The sequence below is a fragment of the Galeopterus variegatus genome, unplaced genomic scaffold (assembly GCF_000696425.1).
Source record: "Galeopterus variegatus unplaced genomic scaffold, G_variegatus-3.0.2 Scaffold2666, whole genome shotgun sequence".
NCBI lineage: Eukaryota > Metazoa > Chordata > Mammalia > Dermoptera > Cynocephalidae > Galeopterus > Galeopterus variegatus.
This window is the reverse complement of record NW_007728777.1, coordinates 197516-215180: the sequence shown is the minus strand read 5'-3', so window position 1 is coordinate 215180 and position 17665 is coordinate 197516. Positions and strand designations below refer to the sequence as shown.

General features: G+C 41.1%; 1 long non-coding RNA gene and 1 pseudogene across 1 annotated transcript; both read left to right on the top strand.

Annotated features, from left to right (window-relative positions):
• The window catches only part of LOC103598557, a 1747-nt pseudogene extending 457 nt beyond the window's left edge, over positions 1-1290 (top strand).
• A 5995-nt stretch (positions 1291-7285) lies between these two features.
• Positions 7286-17393, top strand: LOC103598556. Its single transcript, XR_551212.1, has 3 exons — positions 7286-7441; positions 9591-9703; positions 17108-17393. It is a non-coding gene; the product is annotated as an uncharacterized LOC103598556 (long non-coding RNA).
• The last annotated feature ends 272 nt before the right edge of the window (positions 17394-17665 follow it).

Sequence of the window (17665 nt, the reverse complement as noted above, 5' to 3'; positions counted from 1 at the left end):
AAAAAAAAAAAAGTGGTTCCCATAGAAGTAGAGAGTAGAACAATGATTACCAGAGGCTGGAGGGGAGGGGAATTGAGGGGGAGGAGAAGTGGTGGGCTAACAGGTACATAACTATGCTACCTACCCTAAGTGAATCATTGTGCAGTATGTGCAGGTATTGAAACAACACACTGAACCCCACAAATATTTTTCAAGTAAATGTTAAAATTATATTTATATATGACATCAAAAGGGAAAAGGTCTAGTAAGATGATCTCATATGAGGTGTTATATGTGGGGTCCTCAAAGCACCTGGGGGCACTGCCCCTGCCGCTGTCATAAGCACAGGTGATTATTTGTGCTGCTGCTGCTGGTTCACCATGTGCTGGCAAGGTCGGGGAGAACTGGTGCAGGTGCTTGGCATTCGGCAGTAATACAACATCCAAAGAAAGAGATGATGGTGAAAGGAGATTGTAGTGAAGTGATTGTCAGGCATTCTAGTGGCCCAAGAATGTCAAGACCAACTGTGCAGTTTGGGAGACTGTAAAGGAAGGCCAACCCAGAGAGTAGTACACATTGGATTCTGTCCTATTTCTACTTAATAATAGGTATCTTTCTCATCCTACTGTTTATGTCCCACTGCAGCCACTGAAAACATTCCTGGGGCTAGAAGACCTGACTGAAAAGATGTACTTGGATATCTCATAGTGAAGCATCAACATTGGTAAGTAGAGACAGAAGTGCCCCCTAGAAACATGTCTTCAGAGATCTGCTTAAGTTAAACAAGCCATGGATAAAGTTTTAGAAGAAAAGAAATCACGAATTAAAGATGAAGAGCATGTCCACCTTGATAGAGAGAGATGGCTGCTTATTTGAAGAGTCCAAAAAAAGGTATTGTACAAACTGAACAGACTAAGTTTTTGTCTGAAGCCATGTCAATGGAAAAAATTACCATAAACAAAATCAAAATTAAGGCTAAGAGAAGATCTACAGTTAAGACTGATCTAGATGATAATACTACTGCCCTAAAATAGAGGAGTTTTATGGATGCTGAGGTATATGTGACCCAAGATACTATCAGCAGAGAGAATGTGTGTGCAGGATCAGAAGCACAGTAAAATGTTTCCAAAAATATTTTTGCAATTCTTCAGTCTGTAAGGGCCAGAGAAGAAGGGTACGTACCTGAACGGAGACTGGTCCAAATCAGCATCCGTGGATGCCACATTATGTACCAAAACACCTATCCCAGCTGCCTACAACAGACATGACCAGGAAAGGAAGAAACAGAAGGCTTCAAAACTGATACTATAGCACCCACCATAGTAGGACATGGAAATCTCTAGTGGAGGATGCATCTGCCCATAAGACTCAGACTCCTGCAGCCAGTACTGAGACCAGTTTCCCAAGCAAGACCTCCCACAAACCAGAAGAAAGGATCTTGAACACCTATTATCATGAGTCTAGCAGCTACCACCTCTTTCATAACCATACTTTTAGTACAAAAGACCTACAGGATCTGAGGTTTGTCTCATCAGATGATAAGCAGAAACAAGGCTGCCACTGAGGAAATGAAAATATAATTCAGAGAAGAAAAGAGCAGATGCAGCCAGAGGGCACTATAATTAGTGTCACAGTGCCTTACAGAGCAGCAGACCAGTCCCTTAAGTGCATGACCGGGGACCAGGGGCCAGGGGAGGGTGGGAGGGGGAGGCACGGGGGAGATCAAGTTGTAGTGCTTTTTGTACAAGGTCCTGAGTGGCAGTTCAGAGACTGGCTGTGACTTTTGCCTGATGGATCTCCAGTTAACATATTTGCTAAAATTAGACTTCCATCTCAATTATGATAAGGTTTATCTAGATCCAAATGCTCAGAGTGGGATGGAACAGTATTAGAACTCAGCTATCACAAATGTCATTTAGATAGATCAATTTTCTTACAGTTCTGAAAAACATTTATAGCTACATGGTAAAGCATAAGTCCCACTTGAGATTCTGAATTAGTGGATTTCTCCTTTTTTTCTGGAATTTGGATTAAGAAACATGGGTATACCTTGATTTAAAGGCTGAAACTCAAGCTTTATGAATTTACCAGGAACTTACAAATAAAGAAGGTCACAGATTAATCTTTCATAAGATCTTATTTGATGATTTGTGCTTCAAAGAAATCATACCTGTTACCCTTATAAGCAAATATTTGGTTTGCATTATTTTCTAATATTTGCCTTCTAGTCTGTAATGGAGAATATACATTTAATAGAAGTTTTTTCTCTGTTGGTTAAATTAGAATACTTAAAATTTGTTTCTTTAGAAAATAAATACAGGTTATAAATATGCGTGTGTTTACAGGCTATAAGGCTCTCTATGACACCTTGCTGTTGATTTTTCTATAGTTTCTTTTACTGAAAATACTATGTTGTAAATGGTAATAAATTTTAGTCTCTGAAACTTTTAAAACCAAGGAAAGGGATCTTGAATAAATCAAAATGTCAAGCTATATGTATATTGTACTTACACTCAGTCTTTATTTAAAAAGGGATAACAAAACACCAAAAAAAAGTCTTCAGCTATGCCTGAACTGCTCAGCCTTTCTAAGACTTCTGAACTTATAATGAACACATTTAATGAGCATGCATTTTTCTAACTGACTTCTGATCATGATATCTTTCTAACTGAAAATCTCAATACACAAAATAAAAACCAAATAGACTGTAGTCCTTTTTATTTGGGGAGCCAAAAAGTATGATTTGGGAGAGGGAATATGTATTAGCACCACTGCAGTGTAACTTTATCTTCCTTATTTTTCTCATAAGTTTATTATGGCAATATGATCACATGTAAGCCCCTGTCTCAGTCAGCTTGGGCTGCCATGACTAAATATCATAGGCCACATGGCTTAAACAATAGACATTTATTTCTCACAGTTCCAGAGGCTGGGAAGTCCAAAATCAAGGTGCCAGCAGATTCCATTCCCAGTGAGGTTTCTCTTCCTAGCTTGCAGACAGTTGCCTTCTCGCTGTGTCCTCACATGGCAGAGAGAGGAAACAAGCTCTCCAGTGTCTCTTCTTATAAGTATTCTAATCCCATAATGTGGGTACCACCATCATAACCTCATCTGAGCCTCCCAAAAGTTCCATCTCCAAATTCCATTACATTGAGGGTTAGGGCTTTACCATATGAATTTAGGGGCAGGGGAGGACACAAACATTTCAGTCCATAAAGGCTCTCCAAGGTTATTAATATTTTGGGCCTTTTCACTTATAAGTACCTATTGAACACTTATGAGCCACGTACTGTACGTGGAATACAATTGAGTTTTTCAACTACAAAATGATTTATTAAGCATCCACATGTTTTCTGTCTTTTTATCCTATCATTAATTTATGAGATTCTACTAACATGACAAAAAGCAACCCAATACCATCCTCTTCAATGAGATTGTACTGTACGTGGAATACAATTGAGTTTTTCAACTACAAAATGATTTATTAAGCATCCACATGTTTTCTGTCTTTTTATCCTATCATCAATTTATGAGATTCTACTAACATGACAAAAAGCAACCCAATACCATCCTCTTCAATGAGATTCTTTTGAAAAATTTCTCCCACTATCTCGTCAACTCAAATGAATTTAGGTTACATGCAATTGCACAAACATGTTTTTCTTTTAGTCTAAAATTCTTAAAGCTTCATACCAAGTGTGAAGGTTAATTCTAGATGTCAACTTGGTTAGATGAAGGAATGCTGAGAAACCTGGTAAAGCTATCTTTTCAGGTGTGTCCATGAGGGTGTTTCCAGCAGAGATTAGTATGAAAGTCTGAGTGGCCTGGGTGTGAAAGACCTACCCTCTGTGTGGGTGGGAACCATCCAATCCACTGGGGGTCTGGAGAGAACAAAAGACAGAGGGAAGAGGTGAGGCTCTCTCTCGATTTGCTGGAGCTGGGATACACTCTTCTCTCCGTGGACATCAGAGCTCGAGACTCTTCAGCTTTTGGGTTCTAGAACTTACACCAAGGACACCATGAGCTTCCCTAGTTTTGAGGCCTTTGGACTTGGACTGAGCCATGCTACCAGCATCCAGTTTATAGGTGGCCTATTGTGGGACTTTTCTTCATAATCACGTGAGCTAATTCCCCTAATAAATCCCTCTCATATAATTATAACATATCCTATAGATTCTGTCTCTCTGGAGAACTCTGACTAATACACCAAGTTTTTAATCAACTTTAGGATAGTTTTCAGACCAGAGATATTAACATAAAACCTACTTGCAAAAAGGATTACAGATAAAAGATTATGCAATTCTATATACCAATTTTGAAATCCAGAAAGCTACAAATAATAAAAGTTATTTTCTCTTTTAGTGGTAACACCCGACCTAAATTGACATGAAGCTCTTTGTAGTATTTATTCATTGCACTTAATGTGAGTACGGTATTTTTACATTTTACTGCAGAAATGTTATGGTTTTGCCCCCAGAGTTAAGAAGCTAACTACAGTCAACCACGTAGAAGCTCACTCATACTGAAGAGGAATAGGATACTCTTTTCTTTCTCTCATAAAATTAATAAGTTAGAATCTCTGATGTGTTGTACTCATTTTTTTTTGTTACTACATTATAAAAGGGACAATGACAAATGGCTTTGGGGCCAATGAAGACCATTTGGTAGCTTGGTGGGTTGAAAAAACAATGTCTTACATGAGTTTGCATACATGGAAGTTTCGTGATTCATGCAGTTCCCTCAGCCTGGAATGTTGACCCCATTTCTCTGTGTTGTTGTCCTTTGTCACAAGCCTCCATGCAAATACAACCTCCTTTGTCAAGTTTCCCGTCTCCCACCCCCAGATCCTAAGGGAGAATCAGCCATTGTGTCTCCTGCGCCCTCGCTGCACCTGCCTTGTGTCATAGTAGCAGAGCTTGTTTTATAGTTAGGCGTTACCTGTCCAGGCTCTCACATTAATTGCTTCTTCAGGACAGAGACAATGTCTTATTCATTTTTCTGTCCACTAGTACCAATCACGTGACTTGTGTATAATCACCCTCTATATGTACCGAATCAAATCGGAGATGTTTATTTAGCCGGGAGAAAATAAGACTTCAGGTAAACAGGAAGCTAAATTCAAATATGTGAATGTGTCTGATTTAGAGGAGGGAATATTTTTGCTATGCCAGAAGGCAAGATTTGGATCAAAGTTGAAAATTAAAGATAGGGAGATCTTAATGCAATATAGTTTAACATTTTATTAATAGAAGATACCAAAATGGAACAGACTATCTTAAAACATAATGAGGGGAGAGTAGGGAAGCATGGTAAAAATAAGAAAGACATGTTAAAGTGATATAGGAGCTGTTTGGCACAGCTGGTCAAACCTGGGCAGTTTGGGAAGCATCTAAACTAATATTGAAAGTAGTGGACCATAATCCACTAGATAAAAAGGAATTCTTAAATTTATAATGAGACAGAACTAACAAAAAGGCCAAACAGGTAAGGGAGGGGAAAGAAGGAAAGTTCTTCTCTACAGAAGCATGCCAACTAATAAATGTAGAAACATCACCATTTGCAGCCATCATAATAATCATTGAAGGAGAGAAGAATAATCAGTAGATGTTAAAACCACTGGGAGAAATTTCTTTGGGAATGGGATACTTACACAGTGTCAAAGTAACTCCCCATTATCACAAAAGAAAAAAACACTGCTTTATAGGGGAGAAATCGAACAGACATGACTTAATCGAGTGATCACACTAATCATCAATAATGAGAAAAATGACTTTTGGTACCAACCAATACGATGCTCTGAGAAGGACACAACGTCACTCATGTAGTATTCCTGCCAAAAATGCATAATCTGAATAGAAACCATGAGAAAACAATCAGATGCACTCAAACTGATGGACACTCTACGAACCAATGGGCCTGAACTCCTCAAAAATATCAATAACATAAAAGACAAAGAAAGGCTGAGAAATATTCCAATTTCAAGTAGGCCATAGAATATGGCAAATGATGCATGCTTAATACTGGGTTGGATCCTGGACTGGAAAGGAAAGGCTCTAACAGACAGTTTGGGGACAATTGGTGAAATTTGACTATGGATATTAGATAACAATAATGTATCATTATTCACTTTTCTGATTTTGATAATTATACTGGGCTTATTTAAGAGAATGTTTTTGTTTTTAAGATATACACTTAAAAATTTTGGAGTGAAAGGTAATTTTCTCTGCAACTTGCAAATGGTTCAGCAATATATATATATGAATAAAAATAGAAATTATATATATTAATATGTATATGGACAGAGAGGGCACATGTATAAATATGGGTGAATCTAGGTAAAACTATATGGAAGTTAATTGTAATAAACTTACAGCTTTTTTGTAGGTCTGATTCTTTTTCAAAATAAAATGTCTAATATTTAAAATGTTGATAGTCTCTTTAGGAGACGGCATTCAAGTATTTCCAAACTCAGGTCTGACTGCCCACCCCCTTGAGAATGAAAGAAAAAAAGACTCAGAAGGTAAATGGTTGGTGTTAGAAAAGCAGATGTATTCAGCTGAAGGAGATGGTAGGCTATCCCATCTCAAAGATTTAGATTCATTGAGGGTTTTCTTTTAAATGAGGGGTTGAGGGAATGGAATATGGGAGGTGAAAGGCAGGAGAGAAGGAGACGTGAGCTAACAAGGAGTCTGTGTCTGTGAGTCAGGTACGAGGTCTCGCCAAGGCCTCATCTGGTTTCTGTTCTCGTCTTTGCTGTTATCTCAGGACCCTGCAAGATGTTGATTTGCTCCAGTGTACTTGGCTGGTGCCCAAGGTCAGCTTCCAGTCATTTGGCCTGATCACTTCTCAAAACTCTACAAGTTTCAAAAAAAGAACTGTTAGCTTTGCAAAGTACTAATTAGCTTCTCGACCTTGTTTTTCTATTTGGCGAGCAAGATAAGATGAGAAGAAAGAGTGGAGAGAAAATAAAACTGTCCTTTTTAAAATCCGCACACCCCCGCCTCCACCCCTTCTCCCACTCCCAGCCACCAGCAGCCCAGGTGGTTTTAGATCTCAACATGGTTTCAGTCCTACTCATTCCAACACAAGCAGAGAATGGATGAGTTTCTGAGCAAGAAGGGATTTTTTGCTTTGTTTAGAAAACTGGACTGGATAATTCCACTTGGACCATTACTGTGATGGTTAATTTCTGTGATGTGTTGACTTGGCCACAGCACCCAGACATTTGGTCAAAACGCAGTCCGAATGTTTCTGGGAAGGTATTTTTATTAGATGAGATATGTGCATGGATTCATTCAACCATTTGAAGGCCTTGGGAGAAAGCAGACTGAAGTCCCCAGGGAAAGAGAGAATTCTGCCTCCAGACTGCCTTCGGACTGAAGCCGCAACCTCACCTCTTCCCTGGGTCTCCAGACTGCTGGCCCACCCGGCAGATTTTGGACTTGCCTGCCTCCATGATCACGTGAGCTGATTCCTTACAATAAATCTATTGTTTGTATTTCCCTGGAGAACCTTTAATATACTTAGGCTCTGTTTCCAGTTGCCTCCTACCAACTCCTAATTTTCTTCTTTATTTCTTTGTCTTCCCAGTAGCCCTGTATTAGTCAGGGCTCTCCAGAGAGACAGAATCAATAGGATAAATTATAATTATATGAAGGGATTTATACGGGGAATTAGCTCATGTGACTATGAAAAAAGTGCCACGATAGGCTGTCTTATAAACTGGATGTGGTAGCGTGGCTCAGTCCAAGTCCAAAGGCCTCAAAACCAGGGAAGCTGATGGTGTCCTTGGTGTATGTCCTGGAACCCAAAAGCTGAAAATTCTCGAGCTCTGATGTCCACAGACAGGAGGGAAGAGTGTATCCCAGCTCCAGCAGATAGAGAGTTTCACCTCTTTCCTCTGTCTTTTGCTGTCTCTGGACCCCCAGCGGATTAGATGGTTCCCACCCACACTGAGGGTGGGTCTTTCCCACCCAGGCCACTCAGACTCTCATATAAATCTCTGCTGGAAATACCCTCATGGACACACCTATAAAGATAGCTTCACCAGGTTTCTAAGCATTCCTTCATCTAACCAAGTTGACATCTAGTATTAACCTTCACAAGCCTCTTATCCCTTTTCCCACCCCTGTGTTCCGGGCGTGGCATACAACAGAAGCTCCTCCCACACAAGCAACTATGTAAATACTAATGCTAGCTGAGAAAAAGCTCAAGGTGCAGTCTAAAAAACAAGATATTTTTTGTTATTCTTTTTGCAAGTCTTGTAATTACCACGATTGCTATACAGAGCACGTTAGAATCATGGCTAGCCAAAAGCCTAATCTCTGAATGATCTGTGTCTAATCACAGAGTATCAGTGTCTTAAATGTCATGCCAATCCACTGTTGTGATATATGCTCTCGTTAAGGTGGGGAGAAGAAATTTAAATACCAGGGTTGAGCTTCTGAGCAATCATGCCATTTCTATTGATCACATAATGAAAATTGATGGCATTTAATAGTGCAGAGATCAGGGCCGGCCCGGTGGCGCACTGGATAGTGCGCCGCTTGGGAAGCACGGCGGCGCTCCCGACCGAGGGTTCAGATCCCACATACAGACCGGCTCCCGCTCAGCACATACAGACCGGCTCCCGCTCACTGGCTGAGCGAGGCGCGGGAGCAACACCGAGGCTTGCGATCCCGTTGCCGGTCCCCGGTCCGGTACGGGGGCAACACTGAGGGTTGTGATCCGTTGCCGGACACGAAAAAAGACAAAAAGGGAGAAAAATAAAAAAAATAAAAAAAATAAATAGTGCAGAGATCAGTTGATGCAGGGACGCTAACTCCCACAGCTGTGTTCATGCCATTTCCAGGAAGCCTTCCATGGCACTTACTCTTACAGTGCATTTTAAGATTCTTCAAATTGCAGAAAGCACAGTAGGACTGAAGAGAGATTGGGCACTTTAGTTCTGCCATTTTATTAGTAAGTGATATAAATAAAATTTAGACACTGCTAAGCAACATAAGAACCCAGAGAGTTGAAATGTAGAGTCCAAAGTAAAGGGAAGATGAAGCTTTACTTGATCTATTTGGGTAGATCATGCCTATGATATTTTCCAGTGTCCTGCAGATGTGATGTTTAATAGCAATGGTAAAAAATCCAAGTAGGGAGGATAAATATGAGCAGAGAAACAGTCACAGGGTGATAACTATTAACACCTTTTTAAAAAGCAGAGAAATGTATCACATTGTTGAAATGGGTGAGAATGGTGTCATCTACAGAAACTAATTTATAGTCATGAGAGGAAATAAAATTTCCCAAGAAGCCATGACAACTGCTACTGGCTGGGTATTGTGGACACTGCTCCTGGCAACTGTGGCCTTGACAAAATTTAAAGAGTTTGACATCACTTGCTAAACAAGAAACTTCCTATTTCTTTTAAAATTAATCATGAGGATGCAAAAGCGAAAAGGCCCATCTCCCTCTGTTTTGCAGAGTGCTTTGAGTTCCAGAGCACCTAGAGGGCCATGTAGGCATGTCACTTTTTCGGAAAGGTCCTCCCTGATGTTCTTATCTAAAGCAACATTGGTCCTGACTCTCTAGCACCTCACTCTGCTCTGCTGTCCCCACAGAGCCCATTCCTGGCCAGGAAGAGCAGGCTGGTGGCTGGTGAGGCAGAACCTGGAGCTGCAACCCATGCATGCAACCTGCTCTGTGACTTGGCAGCTGTGGATCCTTGGGCAAGGTACTTAATTTTTCTGTGCCTCAGTTTGCTCTTCTAAAAAAATTAGAGTGTTAATAGTGCCTGTCTCATAAGATTGATCTGAGGATTGAATGAGGTACTATTAAAAGCCCTTAGAAAAGAGTTTGGCACAAAGTCATACTGTGTGTTTGTGAAATAAAACAGGTAAGTACCATGTATTTGCTTGTTTATGGTTCCTGTACTGGAATGTAAGCTCCGCTAGGGAAGGGCTACACTCCTGTATTGTCGGTGCTTAGGAGAGTGACTGACATGCAGTAGGCTGTCAATAAATACTTGCAGAAGGTATGGCCGGGAGCATCATAAGCTTCCTCTGTGCTGCCTTTCCTTGTTTCTCTCCCTGCTTATTCAAATGACCTTATTTGGGTGAACTGGCTCATGTGTCTAATTAAGAACACATTTTATGTCAACAAATTTTCTAGGAATCTAATCTTGTTAATGCAGGTATTCACTCATTGAAATCTTACAGTTTAAGGCCTATAGTTCCTCCTGACCCAAATATGAGGGTTCTTCAAAAAGTTCATGGAAAGATTTGTATTATTTTTTAATTCTATTTTTCCATGAACTTGTTGAAGTATCCTAATATATGGTCCAGCAACACTCGGCATGCGTTTTAACTATAAGATAATGAGATGTTGTTTAAATAAGCACTCTAGGCTGAGCTGTGACATACGCAGGCCAGTGGGAAGCAGAGGTAGTTAGGGACGGGCAGGGTTAGTAGCAGGAACCGACATAGCCACTGGGCATGCTTTGGAAGTGGTGGCCCGCCTTCCAAATCTCAGAATGAAAGGGGTCCAGACAAGCTGGAAGCTTTATCCAGGATGTTCTCTGGATGAGCCGATGCCCCAGAGTGCTCTGCAGACAGGAGTAATCGTCAGGTTCTGTACTAGCAGAAGGAAGGGGCAAGTCCTCGGTCAGCAACTGAGCTACAGAGACACGGCCCAACTTTGAGGGAGAGGGCCCTGGCTTAAAATTCACATATTGTCCAGCTCCAGACACATGGCCTGTGTTTTAGAACAGAGTCCAGTCCCAGCAGGAAACTGCAGAATTGATCAGAGACCACACATGACCAGGTGGGCCGCAGTCTCTGCAGAACCCTTGTTTTCGGTCTTTTCTCATTCCTTGGCCTGGGCTCTCAGGTGCATCTGAAAACTAACAACCTTCAATTCTTGAAAAAGACATTTATTACTCCCTCCCCTTTTTATGGCAGCTGGAAAGTATGGGGATCTGAACCCTTGACCTTGGTGTTGTAACACTGTGCTCTAACCAACTGAATAACCCCATTTAATACCTTTTTAGTAACATTCTCCTTCGCACTTTTTCTCTTCTGTTTCAGAAATTCTTATTATTTAAGTCTGTCTCCAAATTTGATCTTCTAATTTTCTTACTGCTTTTTTTTTTTATGTCTTCCCATTACAAATCTGTGGGATTTTTTTGTTATTGTTTGATTGTTTATTTTGCTTCATATTATTTCCTTAAATTTATCTCCCAGCAATTCTATTGACTTTTTTCCATTTCGGCGTTCACATTTTAACATCCAAGAACTCACCAGTTCCTGTTCCATGGACGTGATGTGTTCTCTTTTCTCTCTAAGGAGTTTTATTATGAGATGTTTGGGGCTGTTTTTTTCTTCTCCTCTCTATTTAGTTTCTGAATCCTGAGTTCCTGTTTTATTTTTTACTTTTTTGTCCCTGTCTTTCAACTTAGAGGCTTCCCTGGACATCTGCCTTTCTTTGGCTGTTCTTACTCATACGAGCGAGGTCCCTGAGAGCTCAGTGATGCTCGGCGTTCAAGGCTGGCCCTGGACTCCTGGTTAACCTTGCAGTGGGGTTATAGGCGGAGGTAGCCATTTTATTGAGTGACCCTCAAACATTAGTGTCTGTAGGTCTGTTTTCCTGCCCAATCTGTTTATCCAGAGAAGAGTCCTCCACTCTCCTGCCTGAAGAGTTAAGGCTGGTGTCCAGAGTTCTCAGAAGAGAAATGAAGCTGGCTTGGGCTGAGGGCTCACCCCTCGGTATGTGGACTTTCACTGAATCCCCCTGCTTCCACCCTCTGGCCTCCCCTTCTCCACCTCTCCCACCTAGTGTTCCTGAATCTGTCCTTTCTCTGGGAACTTCAGAAAGTCAATGAAGTCTTTCCAACAAATTCTAAAGCACACTAGAGATAGCTTACTCATTGGAATCATTTTTAAAAGGAGGCAAATCAGACCTTAAAAACATTTGTCATACATCCCCTTTCAAGGACAATGATTAAAAGGGGATAATAAATTGTAAAGTGCCTGGTTATAGAAGAGCATGGTCATGTGTCGGGCATGTTCACATGAATGCTCACAAGGCACGTTGTGGTGCAGGCCCAGGCATGGGGTGTAAGTGTAGGGGCAGCCCAGGGACCTCCATGGGTGCTCTGGTTCTGGGTCCATAGGGTTAGACTATATGGGTAAATCACTTTTTCCTCACCAGTAAAATTAGGTGGTTAGAGTATGGGATCTGTAGGTCCCTTCCTGCTCAAAGATTATCTATTCTACTCCACAATGATAAGCCTATCTCATTTTTATCCCCGTAGAAAGCTAGGATGAATCATACACAGACATCATAAGTTCTACCTCAGGACATAAGGTGATATGATGTGAATATTTTGAATCATAAGTAACAGCAACATCTCCCAGCTGGTGTGGTCAGGGGTGACAGACAAATAAGCAGTGTCACCTGTGCTTTGCTCTTGCAGTTATTTGAGGTTTTATTTCAGGCTTGAAAAGGCTAAAGGCTATAAAATGGTTTCTTTTAAGGCTTATCAAGATAGGAATTTTATGTTTCAAAATCTGCATTATGTATTTAAGAAATAAGAGTGAGACAAGGCAGTTTGTGTGACTGGGATGAATTTGAATGTGTAATGACACACATACTTCTGAAGGGCAGCCGCAGAAAGCAAGATGACACAGTGTGTTGGGGCTGAGGTTGGTCAGTAACGTTTAGTGTGTGCACACCCACGCACATGCACATGCACGGCCTGGCACCTGTCCTTGTGAATGCCTGGGAGTGCACTTCAATGCCACATTCATATGCAGTGAGATGTTCAAGTGATCAGTCTTATGAGATACCAGGAAATATTTCAGCAAAAGATTAAAAAAGTGACAGAATCTATTACTCTTCTGAAAAATTTTTGTCCTTCAACAAACTTAAGACCTTTCCCCCATGCCATCATGGCATAAGAACTTTCTCAATGAGAAATGCTTTTACCTGCAATTTGTAGGGGAACAGCTCTGCCACAACTCCCTGACACCCTTGCTGGTCTCCATATAGGCCATGGAGGAGAGGCCCTGCCAATCCGACTTGGCTTGGTGAATGCCCTGTCTTCCTCTCAGGAACTTGGCAAGAGGTGCGGTTCTGTGAGGAGTTGTCACAAGGCTGTTCCCCATCTACCTTCCTACCTTGTGGGAGGTTGCCACAAGGCAGTTTCCCATCTGTTTTCCTGATTCCAGTGAGGCATGGGACTTTCCATCTGTCTCCCTCCTTTGGGAACCATTGTAGACTATAAAACTGCTTGGCTGCAGCCTAGAGTTGGCTCCTCAGCAACATGGTCCCACCCCCCTCCCCAGCACCCCAGCTCTTGTTTCTCATCATCTGGTCTTTTTGCTTTGGTGTCGTCCTGGGGGACAAGGGCTGCAGGTAGTTGACACCATGTTCATCTTACTTATGCTGTCGTAAAAGTGATGGATTGTCTAAATTCATTTGGGCTGTTGTCTCCTTACCAGCTGAATCTCCAGAAGTGTGGCAAGCCAACCTACCAGCTGCCACCATGCTGCTGCTGAGTGACTGCCTGACTGCTCGGTAGAAGACCCAACCAACAGCAGCTTAAGAAAGAAGGTTTCTTTTTCTCCCATACCAAGAAGACTGAACATAGGCAACTGCTGTATTAAGTCAGCAAGATGATTATCAGGGCTGATTCCACTGCAAAAATTCTTCAGTCTTCTTGGCCACAGGATGGCTGCCGCAGTTCTAGGTGTCACAGGTGTATTCATGGCAAGATGAAGCAGGGAAGGCAGGCATCATCTATCTGTCTATTTTATTAAAAAAGCAAAAGCTGTCTCAGAAATGTCCCAGCACATTTCCCCTTGTGAGGTATTGGCCATAACAGAGTCATACCATCCTGAGCTTCAAAGGAAGCCAGATAGCCAGTTTCTGAAAGAGAGGAACTAGATCAGCATGATTGGCCTAGACTAGACCAAACTAGTCACAGTCACCCCTGGGCTAGTCTCCTCACCTCTCTGAGACAAACAGGAGTTCCACTGATGGGACAGAAGGGAGGACAAGTTGGATAGGCAACAAGTGGTATCTGTCACTTGAGGCCGGTGTTGCCAGTCCCTGCTCTCCCAGTGCACGAGGGAAGACCAGTCAGTAGCTGACTCCACCACCTCTCCTAGCTTGCACATCAATTGTATTTCATGCTTGAACTGAACAACCTAAAGGAAAAAACATGGTCATCATGATCAAGGACTATCGATGTCCTAGTCCCTGAATTCCTTTTCTTCATTCTAGAGGTGAAATACCACACTTGACATCAAATGGTTAGCAGAGAATGGTGTCAGGTAGACATTGAGAGACTGAAGCCACCATAAGCTTACCCACCTTTGCAGAATTTCAGCTATGATAAGTTTCCTTCAGTAAGAGTACTGTATCCCCTCTTATTTAAGTAAGAGACAGTTGGGATTATTACCTGTGCTTTGTCGAATTGATACAAGGAGAAATCAGCCTGTCTGGCATGGAGAGGAGGGAGCTGTTCGAATGCCAAGATGGGACCTAGTTTCTCTGGAGCTAGAGTATGAGGACTTAACCTACCCCTTCCCTCTCTTCTTGTCAAACTCCTACACATCCCTCAAGATCCGAATTGATACAAGGAGAAATCAGCCTGTCTGGCATGGAGAGGAGGGAGCTGTTCGAATGCCAAGATGGGACCTAGTTTCTCTGGAGCTAGAGTGTGAGGACTTAACCTACCCCTTCCCTCTCTTCTTGTCAAACTCCTACACATCCCTCAAGATCCTGTTTAAAAATAAGTTTCTTTATGAAATCTTTCACAAATTTCTGATAGTCAGACCATCTATAATCTTATAGCCCTTTCTCTTGTCTCTATTATAACCCTTACCACTGGCACACTGGGATCATTTACTTACAAGACTGTGTCACTCACTGAATTAGGACATTTTCCCGGAGAACAGTTTTGCCCCAAACACTTAGCACAAGGTAGGATGCACAGTAGTAAGCTCTCAACATATTTTTGTTGAATAAAACCTATCTAAACCATGAATAATTAATAGCATAACAGTAAGTCCTGTATCATAATGCAAGCACGGAAAATTTAAAAATGCATTTATGGTCTGAAAAAAGACATAAGTAAAGTAAAAAAGCAAATTCAAACCAAGAGAAATATTTGCATCTCCTATCATATAAATATGGTTTATTGCCTTAATATATAAACTACTAGAAATTGGGATGGAAAATTTCAAGAAGCCAAAAGATGAGTGAGCAAAGACGTGAACAGACAGTTCACATATAAAGAAGTATAAATGACCCTTAAACTAATGAAAAGATGCTCAAGTTTACCGGTAATTTTAAAAATGCAAATTAAAACTCTTCTGACATGCTATTCTCACTTATATTGGCAAAAATCCAAAAATTCAATAATATACTCTCTTAGTGAGACTATGGGAAAACAGGCACTCTCAAACATTTCTAGGGGAATGCAAATGGTACAGTCCCCAGAGGGGACCATGTGGTAAGATCTATACAATATTACAAATGTTTTCACCCTTTAATCCAATTGTTCTATAACTGGGAATTTATCCTTCAGAAATCTCTGCACAGTCACAAAGTGACATGCACAAGTGATGTGCTGTAATAGCATAAGATGAGAAACAAGTCATTTCCATAAATAGAAGACTGGTTAAAGAAACTATGGTGCATTCTCAAAATGGAATACCACGTAGCTGAAAAGAATGAGGATACTCTCTCTGTTGTACTTTGGGAAGGTATCCAGGAGAGATGATTCAGTAGAAAAGCAAAGAAGGGTGACTACAGTACGATATCTATAGTGTCATAAAGGGCAGGATAAGAATATTTATTTGTTTTGGTTTGTAACTGCATGGAGTACTGGAAAGTTGTACCACTGGGGGGCAGGAGGATGGAAGAACAGGTTGGACAGAGTTGAAGCACAACTCACTGTATACCATTTTTACTTTAAAAACCTGTGAATTATTCCTTATTTAAAATTAAATTAATTTTTAAAAATTTTACATCTTGCGCATAGTTTTTGAATCCAGATTGGGTGTCTGTATCTCTGCACCTCTTCATCAGTGACTTTAGGCACATTTCTTAATCTCTTTGTGCCTTGAAAGAAATTGATGATGTAATAAATACAAAGAAATCAAGCTTGAAACAGAGTGAGTTCTACATGACTTTGGGCTATTATTAACACTGTACTGAGTTTAATAAAACAATCTTAAAGAACTCGTGGTAACCCTTTAGTGACAAGATTTCTTGAATTTTTCTCATAATCCTAATCTGTATTTGTTTTTAAAGATAATAAAAGGGATGCTGAGATAAATAAAGTGATTAATCTGAGAGAAATAAAGTGATTAATCTGAAATAGCACTGAGCCAGGGCCAAGTACAAATGCAGGAGCTGATACTTGAGCAACCCGGGTCGCACATATGGAATAGCTAGGAGACAAGGTCATTGCTTTCTATTCCTTTCTAGCAAATCAAAAAGAGAATGTAAAAGTGAGATTGTGATGTGTTATGGGTGCGCAAACAATTTCAAGATGTTCAAAACAGCTGTAAAACACAGTCCCTGAAAGTATCTGCTGCAATTCTTGATGAAATCAATAAAGGAAATCATCCTACAAATTTTCTGGACCCCCAGAAAATGGAAGTCACCGTTAGGCTGGGAGTTTCTGGAAAAAAAAACTCTAAATACCGGCAACAGGTTCCACCGCAGTGCTTGTATTTACGTCCTGAACACGCCCACCCTATGATTACTTTTAAAAATAAAGAATCATTGATGCAGAAAAGATATAATTAGCAAGGCACTGTCAGTAAATATGCCACCCCCCTTTGGGTGGCTTTTGTTGCCTTTTTTTCTGTGGAACATGAATCCGTGCGTGACATTTCGATGTTTGGATTATCGGATAACACCGATCCAAAATAGCACAAAGAAAAGGTGTTTTTCTTTCTAATAAAAAAAGCGAAGCCTAACATATTGTGGAGAAATTGTGCCCCCTGCTGATTTAATTTGATATTAACCTCATCAGCGTTTAAAAAAACAAAGCCTCCAGCGCTGCAGGATAGTGCAGTGTCTTCAAAGTCAGTAATTTAAATGAATTTAAATGTCCTTTCAGATGCTAAGGAATCCTCCCCTGCAATTAAGAACTTTTTGCTTGATATTGACCTTGGGGGAAAAGAAGCGGAAGAGGAACACCTCCTTTCGTGAGCGTTGTGGACATATTCGTGCTAAGAACCTTCTCAATGCTACCCGCACTTTTGGCGACTGAGAAGGGGAAGCGAGCACGCAAGAGAAGGGATGAGCACCAGCCCCTTGTGATTACTCTCGACTTTATTAGGACCAAAGGACATTACAGCTCTGTTCCAACTACTGGAAGAAATAAAAAAGCTGCTTGAGAGTGACTGAGTTTATTGAGTCTGAGAAAACTATTACTGCCAATGCGGTGCCATCGTGGTCGGCATTCCAGGTGCTCAGAAGTCGCTCCCGTTGACTGGGTATGGGCCACCCGGTCAGTCTAAATGCACCCTCGGCGAGGGCTCTGGTTCGGGACAATACTGTGGACTAGAGATGTAGCGTCAGTAACTCCAGCCTCCTCCTCTTGTCTCCGTGTCCCTTTCCCTCCTATCTAGTGCTGTCAAGCTGGGCTTTTAATCTATTTTTCTAGTCTCCTGCT